The 11,787-nt window shown below is 44.9% G+C and overlaps 1 pseudogene; it reads left to right on the top strand.

Annotated features, from left to right (window-relative positions):
- Positions 1-1,280: 1,280 nt before the first annotated feature.
- LOC149750265 (small ribosomal subunit protein uS14 pseudogene) lies at positions 1,281-10,951 on the top strand (annotated as a pseudogene).
- The last annotated feature ends 836 nt before the right edge of the window (positions 10,952-11,787 follow it).

Raw genomic sequence — 11,787 nt, 5'->3', positions numbered from 1 at the left:
CTCACCCCTGGTCTCAGAGGGCAGGGGACCTCATCATGGAGCTCAGCAGGCTCCCCGTGTCTGAGTGGGCGGGGCAATCGCCCTCCACTCCTCTGCTGCTCCTCCTGGAGGGCACCTCCCGCCTGCCTCTCCTGATCTCCCTGGCCACCCTCCTATGCCCCCAGGACCCACGCAGCCTGGATGGGGCTCTGAAGAGGGGTACCAGCTTGGGAGCTCAGCAGGCTCCCTGGCCTGAGTGGGCCAGGCAATTGCCCTCTGCTCGTCTCTCACTCTTCCTGGAGAGTCCCTCCCAGAGAGTCCCTCCCTCCTGAGTCTCCTGATCTCCCCAGCCTCAGGGGTGCAGATCCGGTCTGGCCTCCACTTCCCCTCCCCCCTCAGTCCCCCTACGTCCTACCAGTTCATTGTGGGGTTCCTTCCATCTCCTTGGGGGTCAGAGTCCCCCACCAGCGGCCAGCAGGCACCCCAGTTGTGGGGAGAGGCTAACTTGTTGTCTTCCCACACCACCGTCTTGACTCCACCTCTAGACCTGCTCACTGTTTTTAAGGACAATCTCTAACTTCTGACATTTCTAAACAAGACTCATTTGAAAAATACCTGTCATTTCTCATGGACTTAATGAAACTTTGTGCTTTTTTTTTTTTTGCTGTACACGGGCCTCTCACTGTTGTGGCCTCTCCCGTTGCAGAGCACAGGCTCCAGATGCGCGGGCTCAGCGGCCATGGCTCACGGGCCCAGCCGCTCCGTGGCATGTGGGATCTTCCCGGACCGGGGCACGAACATGTGTCCCCTGCATTGGCAGGCGGACTCTCAACCACTGCGCCACCAGGAAAGCCCAACTTTATGCTTTTATATCTGTCATTTCTCATGGGCTTAATAAAACTTTATGCTTTTTCAGCTGTGTAAAAGTTTAGAAAATTGATTCATTTTTTTCTTGCTTGATTCAACTATGTTAAAGACAGTCATTGGAGATGATGTTAATTTTTGCCTTTGTGTCTTATCTTCTTCAGTGTTTTTTAAACTTGCCAAACAAGGAACTTCCCTGGTGGTCCAGTGGTAAAGAATCTGCCTTCCAGCACAGGGGACGTGGGTTCAATCCCTGGTCAGGGAACTAAGATCCCGCATGCAGTGTGTCAACTAAGCTCTTGCACCTCACTGAGAGGGCCTGCATGCTGCAACGAAAGATCCCACATGCCTCAGCGAAGACCCTGCATGCCGCAACTAAGACCCGATGCAGCCGAAAAATAACCCCCCAAAAAACTTGCCATGGGACACAGGTAGGTTCACTTATTGAATATTTGTTATGAACAGTATGAAAATGCTTATTTATAAATATTTCTGTTTGGTACAATTCTAGGTTTAAAAGTAAAAAGATGTAAGAAAGGCAAAAGTAAAAAGCTATATAAAAAACAGAAAAACAAGGAGCACATAAAATTATTTTTAGAATTAAATCACAGCTGCTTTTACTTTAGTACCAACTATGACAAGATTTTTTCAACTTTTAAATTGGAATATTTTCAGTAATTCAGAAGTCTTGGAAGAATGGTGTAAGTAACAGCATATATTAATAGCTTTTACCTCAGTTTACTGATTGTTAAATATTGTTAATATTTTCTAACAATCTAAAAAGTTACATCTTTTATTTGGGTAGTTGAGAATTATATCTTGTTTCTGTTTTTTTTTTGGTAGTTTGCTTCTTGGTGATTAGGTACAGAGACAAAAAGACCCTGTGATAGAATCATCCCCTCACTTTCATCAGTGCCTACCTCGTGGTATCTGCTACTTGTGAGCCATTCATTTAGGGCATGGGTTCTCTTGGATCATAGCAAGGGGTGAAGAGGGGAAATAAGCGAATATTCTCTCTATAAGGTGTCTCCCTCCCCTCCCCCTCCCCTTTTTGATAAGTACTTGCTGGTCTGAAGAATTAACCATGCGCATCAAAGCAGGGTGAATTCAATTTTCTTTTCTTCTTATCAAGTGAAGAAAGGTCAGTCTTTCTAGGTTTTTCTGGTGTAGTGTATCATCCATCAGAAAGTTTGCTATGATTTTGGATTCTGTTACATTTCCCACAAACCTGTCTTCAGAGTTAATAGTTTATAGCACTCTCGTTCAGATAAGAAGGATTGGCGCTGGAGGATTTATGATATCTAACCTAATTTTCCATCACCATACTTTGACCTTGGCTTTATAAGTTGTAGCCCATACAAAGCAATCGATTGCTACCCGATAGAGGCAAATGACCCTCTTTAACTCTAGGGCAATAGCTAATAAGGTCTTGATAATTGTGATTTATCCACTGTCAGCGGTGATTGCATGTGCCTCTCTGAAGCTGCCCTGAATTGATGGATGCAACCTGTATGACAGGAAGCCAGTTCCAGAGGCTTTCTCCTTTTATCCTTAGCATTGCCAGGGCTCCTAGAACGGGACTGATGAAGTCATTTTTCTTTCATTGTGGTTTTTTATAATGAAATATGGTAAAAATTCATCTTCTCTTGAGCATGCCATTTTTCCCTTGTCAGATCTACAGTCTTTCCTTGACTGAACCGATTTGTTATCTACAAAAGCAGTGGCCTTGCACTTCCCTTTTAATTCAAGGAGCTCTGGGTTGGCCAAGAGGTGTTTTCTTCTATAAATTTAGTAGTAGGTCAGCTCTTTCCTTAGCCAAGACATTTGGTTTCCCTTTTAATGAATTTGAGAGAAAAAGAAATATCTGTTATTGGTGACCCTCTGGAATACTTCAAACTGTCTCATCCTTCAGGCATCATTGACCAACACCCTAGGCAGTAGCAAAACCCTGTGTTAGGAGAAGCCAAAACTAATTTTTCTGTATGTCCCAGGATTGAAAGATACCTTAGTCATTAGTAAAAATGAGGATGTGATAATCTGGATCCCTCTTGTTTAAAGACGTCATCACATACGAATTTGAGGAACACTCAGAGTCAAGCTCTTTGTGCTTCTGGCTTGTCTGAAGTGAAAGCCTGTTGGCATGTTCTTTAAAACATTGAATCATGGGTAATACTGGATTTACTATTATCAGTAAAACAAGAAAGTAGCTGGGGCAAGAAGAGAAGATCTTATATACTGATGTTCAGCCCTGCCACAATGATACATTTTATATATTTTTTCCAATGGCTTTTGCTGGGTAGTATTTGATTTCAGTTCAGTTTGCATCTGAACTCCTATTTGCTTTTGTGTTTGTCCAGATTTATTAAATAAAATTATGTTAAGCATTTCTTGGGCACAGGAAAATGAAGACTCCTTCAGGCTTTCTCAGGCCCTTTCTTCAGTATACCTCACCTTCCACATTATTATAATTGTCTGTTATGACACAGACCACTAGTTCCCCTCAATATCCATTTTCTCTTTCTTCTGTACAGATAGAATTCCTTTTTTTTCTTTTTTTAAAATTAGTTATCTATTTTATACATATTAGTGTATATATGTCAATTCCAGTCTCCCAATTCATCCCACCCCCCCGCTTTCACACCTTGGCGTCCATATGTTTGTTCTCTACATCTGTGTCTCTATTTCTGCCTTGCAATCCGGTTCAAGTACAGACAGAATTTCTAGTTTTTAGCTGGGTGCATGGTTGCCCTGAGAATAAAGGCTACATTTCCCTGTACCCTTTGCAGCTAGTTGTGGCCATATGACTCTATTCTGGTCATTTGGGATGTGAGGGAAAGTAATGTGTATAGCTTCCAGAAAGAAGGGCATGCCCTTTCTTTTTCTCTTCTTTTACTGTGCTGAGTAGAATGTAAACATGACAGCAGGTCATCTTAGAGCTTGTGGACAATGGCAACCCTCAAAGGATGGTAGTGCAACAAGGTAGAAAGAGCCTTGGTCCCTGGACAACCCCATGGAATAGAGCAGATCTGTCAGCCCTACACCTTTATCTGGGCTGTTTCACGAGAGAGAGATAAATCTTATTTAACTCACTGCAATTTTGGGTCTCTGCTTCATGCATCCAAACCTGTATTCTAATTAAAAACCTATTGTCTGGGGACTTCCCTGGTGGTCCATTGGGTAAGAAGACTCTGTGCTCCCAATGCTGGGGGCCCGGGTTCGATCCCTAGTCAGGGAATTAGATCCTGCATGCCGCAACTAAGAGTCTGCATGCTGCAACTAAGACCCGGCGCAGCCTAAATAAATAAATAAGTAAGTAAGTAAGTAAATATTTTTTTAAAAATGCTAAAAGATTTCTCAAAAAAAAAAAAGAAGCCCCCCCCCCCCGCAAACCTATTGTCACCTTTCCCAGTGGACTGAAGCTCCTTGGGGATAGGCACTATGTTCTGGTCACCATTTGTGTTCAGCTGGTTCAGGACTAATTGGTTGGCTCTGGAGGTGGAACTGGAAACAGATGAGTTTTTTTCCTCCAAATGAAAGGACCTTTTTAATGAGACACAATTACGTAGGGTACAAGTAAAACACAAGTAAACTTTTCTGCTGCCTCTTGCCTTCCTAGACTCAGTGGGGAGGGTCCCTAGGCAGAAGGGCAGGATAAGAAATAACCGGGCTTTGTCTAGTATCCATGGTCCACTAGGGTGTCGCCACCCTCCCCTCTCTACTGTTGGTATGGTTGGAACCCTATATGCACCCTTGGCCTTCTGCCTAGGGGCTCTCCCCTTTCTTCCCCACAGAGTCTAGGAAGGCAAGAGGCAGGTGCATGTCCCATTGCCTTAGGCTATTCCACTGGGCTCTCCTTGAATGGGGCCTGCTCTGGGGTTCAGACTCTGGAAAGAACTTGTGCTGGTAGCCTAGGCAGCCTAAGTACTATATCAAGGTAGACAGGCATTTAGGGGTTGGGTTACAGACTCACATTAAGGGCCAGATACTTAGGGGCTGGGACCCCCCCCTCCAGGCAGAAATGACTCATTGATCCTATAAAACATATGGATCCAAGCCAATTCTATGCTTACATTAAAAGCACCTTGTACCGTCATTGTCAAGTCATAAACCATAACAATTGTTTGGACAAAGAGAATTTCATATATACACTGTTAACTAGATATAAAGTTGTTAACTAAGTAAGCGAAAAGGCAAGAAAAGAGCACCAACGCATCACAGAGACAGCAACTGCAGGAAGCAACTACCACTCACAGGGTTTGGGCAGCAAAGACTAGCATTACTAAAATTTAGACACTGGGAGGAGGGGCCTGTGGGTGGAGCTCAGGCCTCAGGGGCAGCCACAGCTCTACTGGGACCAGCATCTCTGAGCTTGGAGAAGGATCCCTGTGGGCTTGAGAACCGGACCACTAGGAAGGAGACATCAGCTGGGATGAGGCTAGTGTTACACGTGTTGGAAAAACTGCAAACTGGATTTAAATACTTCCATGGGGGTGGAGGCAGACACATTGCTGGTGTGACGCTCACAGTACTTGTGAGCAGACAGGAGTCCCTTCTCTCTCTCCAACCTCCCAGTCTCCCTTGATCAGAGTGGAACCTGACAGGGAGACTGCTGGCCAGGCAGAAATGTGGTTTGCAGATGCCTAGTTCCAGCACCACAAGGCACAGCATAGAAAGATGGGTTTGGAGCTGAGAGACTAGAGCTTAGTAACTGGCACACACCTCAATGGTGTCTAAATTCAGACTGTTGCAAGTTGTGTCAACTAGCATGATAGGTAAGGCCTACAGACTTCAGCGACTTAAGGGACAATCTGGTGACTTAAAGGGAGAAAGATTTGTTCCAGGGAGATGAGGCAGATAAAACATCACAGGGCTGGTGATAGGAAATAAGTCTCAAAGAATGCAAAGGATTTCCATAGGCAAACCAGTGTAAGAAGGATGCTCCAGTGAGAAAGAACAATAGACTCAAAGACCCAAAGGCGGGTCCAAACGCTTAAAAAGACTGAGTTACAGGGACTTCCCTGGTGGCGCGGTGGTTAAGAATCCACCTGCCAATGCAGGGGACATGGGTTCGAGCCCTGGTCCGGGAAGATGCCACATGCCGTGGAGCAACTAAGCCCATGCACCACAACTACTGAGCCTGCGCTCTAGAGCCCGTGTGCCACAACTACTGAGCCCACGTGCCACAACTACTGAAGCCCCCACGCCTAGAGTCCGTGCTCCACAACAAGAGAAGCCACCACAATGAGAAGCCCACGCACCACAACGAAGAGTATCCCTCAGGACAAAGCCTGAGCTACTCAAGCCTTTGGGCTTCCCTAGGATAAGGCAGGAGTTGGGGCATGACTGGGGAAGCCCAGGACCAGCGACCTCCTAGGAATCTCACCCTCAGAGTAGGTAGGATTTTCTATCAATTCTTCCTCTCTAAGGGTGATGTTTTATGCTGGGCTGACTTGGACAAATTACTTAAAATTTCTCCTTAGGGAAGATTATTCCCACTTGATAAATAAGGAGACTGAGGCTCTACAAAGTTAAGTAACATGTCCATGATCACAGAAGCAGTGACTCAGATCACCTGATTTCCTACTGGACATCATTGCCTTCATATCCCCGTGGATTCTCCAGCTGAGCATGGCCAGCATGAATGCCTTCCCTTCGTTCACACCTAGTGCCAGACCTTCTTTCTGGACCTCTGAAGTCAGTTGGTGACTATATGGTTTGCGTTCCTTCCTTCTTTCTACCTCCATGCCCCTACCTTACCCCAGTCAATCATGAAGTCTTATAGATTTCACCTGCTAAATATACATTCTCTACTCTCTGTCACTGCTAGCTTGTCTTTATTCAAGTACTCACTTGATTGCTGCTAAAGCTTTCCATAGGTCTCCCTGTTTCCAGCTTTGTCCTTCTCCAATCCAGGCACCATTCTGAGGCCAGGGAAAGCTTTCAAAAACACAAAAATGTCATTCTTCTTAAAAAGGCTTTCAATGGCTCCCATGGCTTCCTGGAGAAAATCCAAGATCCTTTATATTTCACAGTGAGGCCACCATAACATGGTCCCTATGAACTCCTCCAGCTTTGCTGGCCTTTGTCTCCCTATCTTGGGGTGGGGCAGGGGGACACCTGTGGCCAGGAAAACAGGGTCGAGGTTCACCTTGCTCCCTCCACTGACTAAGCTATGGGCAAGAAATCACAGTGATGCCACGTGGTGTTCTGTGTACCCCAGCAGGTCGCCTGCTTCTGATTTAGTGGCTGTGCTGCTCCAGCCTTTGCTCACTGCGGTGCAGCAGTGATGCAGACCCTGCGGGCTTCCGTTTTCTGTGCTGAAATGAGTGTGTGAGGGTGCCTCTGGGTATTGCTTCTGTGCTCTCTCGTCTAGTCCTCTTCCTCTTTTTCTTTCTTTCTTCCTTTTTTAAAAAGTATAGTTAGCCTTTTGTCTCATTGCACCTGAGAAAACAAGATGGGTCACGGGCAGCTCTCCTGGAGCCATATGAGAAAATTCAGCCAGGGTTCTCCTCTTGCAGTGGCTGCTCAAGCCAGCTGATCTGAACCGAAAATGCCGCCTCCATAAGTGCTGCCAGTGTTTCTGATAGTACCCCAAGGATATCGGCTTCATTAAGTGGGACTAAGTGAACTTCGTGGAATGAGTCACCCAACATATCTACCTTACCCCAGAAACAATGCTAGATCTTTGTACATAAAACAAACAAAAAGCGAAAACAAAACAAAAAAAGAAAAGAAAAAACAAAGCAAAACAAAAACAACTTCAAAAGATAGTATATTTATATTAGACAGGAATCTTTTAATGCAAAGGGTAGAAACTCAATTCAAATTAGCTTAAGCCTAAAAGAGAATTTATTAACTTATTTAACTGGTAAATCTAGGGGTAGAGCTGGATCCAGGGATACAAATGTTATTATTATCATTATTATTTTTCTCTCTTTCTGTTCTGCTACTGTCTGTGTTGGCCACATTCTCTCCTATTTCAAGATGTGTTCCCTGTGTGCAGGAGGTGAAGGGTGGCATGGCTGCAGCCACCCCAGAAGACCGAGAGCTTCTCTCTCTCAACATCTCTCTGTAAACTCCTGAGGAAAGGCTCTGATTCATTCTGCTCTACTCATTTGTCCTACCTGCTCTCCCCCTTCCCTGCTCCCCTCAATCCAGGAGGAAGGGGAACACCACTTACTACAAAGGCCTAAGATCAGAAGCCCATTGCTATGGTCGAGGGGTGGAGAACTCTGATTGAGACTTCATCCAGAACTGCATAGAACTCGGGGGGCAGTTACCCAAAGAAATGGGGCTGTTGGTTTTAGAACATGGAGGAAAGGCATGTTGGGTAGACAAAAAAAAAAAAAAAGACAACCAAAGAGATATCTCTACTATTATCACCTCCACTACAAACACCATCACTGTTATTGGAAACTACCGTGTTCTAGGCATAGAGCAGGTCCTTTATTACACAGCCTCTGTCGTAACATTACATATGACACTCCCCATTTTATAAGAGGAAGCTGACGCTTAGAAAATTTAGCACACTGGCTCAGAGTCATGGAGCTAGTCTATCTGAGGCCAGGCCCGTGCACTTTGTACTGCACTAACCTTCTCCTGGTTGGGGAGTCCTCTGTCTTGACATTGTATGTTAATTATGGCTCACAGATGGCCCTATGAAGGAGCAACCGGAAGAGGACATGACTTTTAAAATTGACATTTAGTCACATTGGCCAACTCATGTTTTTCTAATGTTGAAGGTGCATTTTTTTTTAAGGGAATTCCTTTATTTTCATTATTTATTTATTTATTTATTTATTCATTTATGGCTGTGTTGGGTCTTCATTTCTGCGCAAGGGCTTTCTCTAGTTGCGGCAAGCGGGGGCCACTCTTCATTGCGGTGCGCGGCCCTCTCACTATCGCGGCCTCTCTTGTTGCGGAGCACAGTCTCCAGACGCGCAGGCTCAGTAGTTGTGGCTCACGGGCCCAGTTGCTCCGTGGCATGTGGGATCCTCCCAGACCAGCGCTCGAACCCGTGTCCCCTGCATTGGCAGGCAGATTCCCAACCACTGCGCCACCAGGGAATCCCTGAAGGTGCATTTTTATGATCCAATCTGTGGAATGAGGTTAAAGAACCAGTACTTTTCTCTCATGGGCTGAATGTGACTGCTGAGGTGAAGATGAGGAGGATGAGTTATTATTATTATAATATTTTTATGTGAAAGGGGCATCCCACAGTATCTTGTGCTCAGCAAATGTGACTTTCCTCCTCTTCTCAAGAAACAAACCAACAAACTGGGAAAAAACCTCTCTCTTGATTTTCCAAAATAATCCCAGCTTCACTATGCTTCCCAGTTCTAATAGATTAGGGCTGAGTTATTTAACTGGAACAGGGCTGCATAAGCTCATGCCAGGGACATGAAAGCCCACCTAGAGACATTTTAAATTCAGTGTTGCCAATAAGCATTTGTAAAAACAGAAGCCTACAAAGCAGTTTTGCATCCATTCTTTTACTTTGGATTAAGTTAAAAAATCATTTACAATGGGTTTGCCACTAGCTGTTAAAGACATGAAGCATATGGATAAGTATCAAAAACAAAAGCATGGAAACAATTTACCCTTGACTCTGAGCTACATAGTGGGTTGAGGGAAGAAGTCAATGTTACATATATACTTAAACGTATATACTGTATATACTTAAAATGTACTCCATCTCTTACAGAGTTCACACACACCCACACACAGTTTCAGTGCTCTGTGAACTTAAAATGTGGCTCACCTCTACAGTGAAGAAACTTAGAGGCATTAATATGGAGCCTGGTTTTATCTTTTTTATTTTTATTTATTTATTTTGAAATCAAGATTTGGAGGAGTCTAATTCTCCGCAAATACAGGTTCTCTGTATTTCTAGTATGTTCCCTTCTGTCTTTTTTTTAAAAATTGAAGTATAGTTGACTCACAATGTTGTGTTAGTTTCTGATGTATAGCAAAGTGATTGAGATATATATATTCTTTTTCATATTCATTTCCATTGTGGTTTATCACAGGGTATTGAATGTAATTCCCTGTGCTATACAGTAGGACCTTGTTGTTCATCTGTTTTTTATATATAGTAGTTTGTATCTAGCCTGGTACCATCTTGATCACAGTATACTTCACTAGGCTGGGGGGGACTCTCAAGGCACATGAAAAACATTTATTTGACTTAAGTCTCCCAGTTATACGCCTTCAGTTAGTGACTGGCTGTCACAAAGGGCTTACAGAGACTGTGGTGTGTATAGGTCATCACTGGTGTTGTCCCCTTCACAGTCTCCTGCTCAGGGTGGGAGGTCATATTTCGTTCCACCCTCCTGGTCAGGGGTGGGCACGCAGGCCAAGGTGAGTCAGGCTGCAGATGGGTCAATGGCCTCTAAGATGACTCAATGCCAAACATCTGCCCAAACTGTCCAGATGGTGACCACACTGGAGTAAGCAATTTCTTTGTCTTTAAGAGGATCAAGATGTAGAGAGAGTCGGTGGGTTTGAGAGCAGGAGCTGCAAATACATGGAGAGGGCCTTCTGCAGATGCCACAGGGCCTCAAAGCCACAAGTAAGCTGAAGTCAAGAGGTAGAGGAAGGGCATGTAGCGCTCCCAGCCATCATGGTAACAGATGTTCCTTGAATGGGACTTCCTAGGCCAGTGCATTTGGGAAACACCACATGCATATCCCCTCTTGGAGAGTCACAAGGTGCTTTAGCATTTTAAAGATTCTGAAGATCCCACAGCAAGAAACTTGTCTAAACACTGTTAACTCAGTGTTTCCCAGATGTATTTGACCACGGAACTCTCACCTGTTCCCATTTTACTATGTTCCAGGGAACGATGTTTGGAGTGGGAGCTGGCATGTGTGTGAGAGTAAAAGGAGAAATGGCAGCAGAAACAGAGTGGGGGCTCTGTCGAGTTCCTGGTCGTTAGATCTGTTCCACACTCCAAACTGCATTCTAGTTGTCGTGAGCCAAGGTCTGTCCTTGGGCTGCCATGGTATTTTAGAGTTCCTTATTTCCACCAGTATTCTTATCTCAAACCTCTACTCATTAAGATGAATTGAGTCTTTTTACTTGTAACTAAGAGACTGACTAATGTAACTGGATGTTAGCTGTGTCTCCCCAGATACTGCGGCCAGTGACAAATGTCCCTACTTCCTTGTGAGACGTTGGACCACCTATGTGGGATGTGCTAAGAGACCGTGGAACTGGTGTGGCCAGTATTCACCCCTCGTGTGCTTCAGGTGAGGGGGAAGAGGAGGGAGAATCATCATGGGGGTGGACAGTGAGAATCCTTTGGAGAAAGAGTTGTCAGTGTGTCTTCCTCGGGGATGGGGGAGCTGTCTCCCCCAGCATAGTAAGCCAAATCAGGGGGCCTTCAGAATTTCAGGTGGAGGGACTGGTGCCTGTTTTCACAAGAGCTGGCAGAATGAAGCAAGAAGGCACTGATGGAGGAGCTGGACTCCCGTGGGTGCAGGAACTAAGGTGTGAACAGGTGAGGACCCATGACAGAGGGAGTGGAACTTTACCATAATAAAGAGAATCTCATGGAGGGGCAAGGTGAACCCAGCATCAAGAGTCTGGAGGTGGACAGTAGGGACACTAGAGCTGAGGGGATGGCATCTGTGGCCAGAATAGGGAAGAACCTTTGTATTCTATTACAAGTTAACCACTAAAGGGATGTTGCCTGTGAGCTTAAATTATACATAATGGCCAATTTCTGGGAACTCTGCCTCCCAGGTAATGAGCACTAAGCTAAAATACCTTTGTTTAGCTCACTGGAAACATCCTGACCAGGCCCACCTATGAATGACTGCAGGGAGGAAGAAATTAACACATCCCCTCCGAAGGCTGATGGGAACCAGGAAATGCTTGACTTTACGCCTGCCCATTTTAGTATAAAAGAAGCCTGAATTCTAACTCAGGCAAGATGGTTCT

This window comes from Delphinapterus leucas, chromosome 2, assembly GCF_059928025.1.
Source record: "Delphinapterus leucas isolate spDelLeu-1000000601 "Yukka" chromosome 2, BTC_Dleu_Yukka2, whole genome shotgun sequence".
NCBI classification, from domain to species: Eukaryota; Metazoa; Chordata; class Mammalia; order Artiodactyla; family Monodontidae; genus Delphinapterus; species Delphinapterus leucas.
The sequence above is the reverse complement of the archived record's forward strand: the minus strand, read 5'-3'. Positions and strand labels throughout refer to the sequence as shown.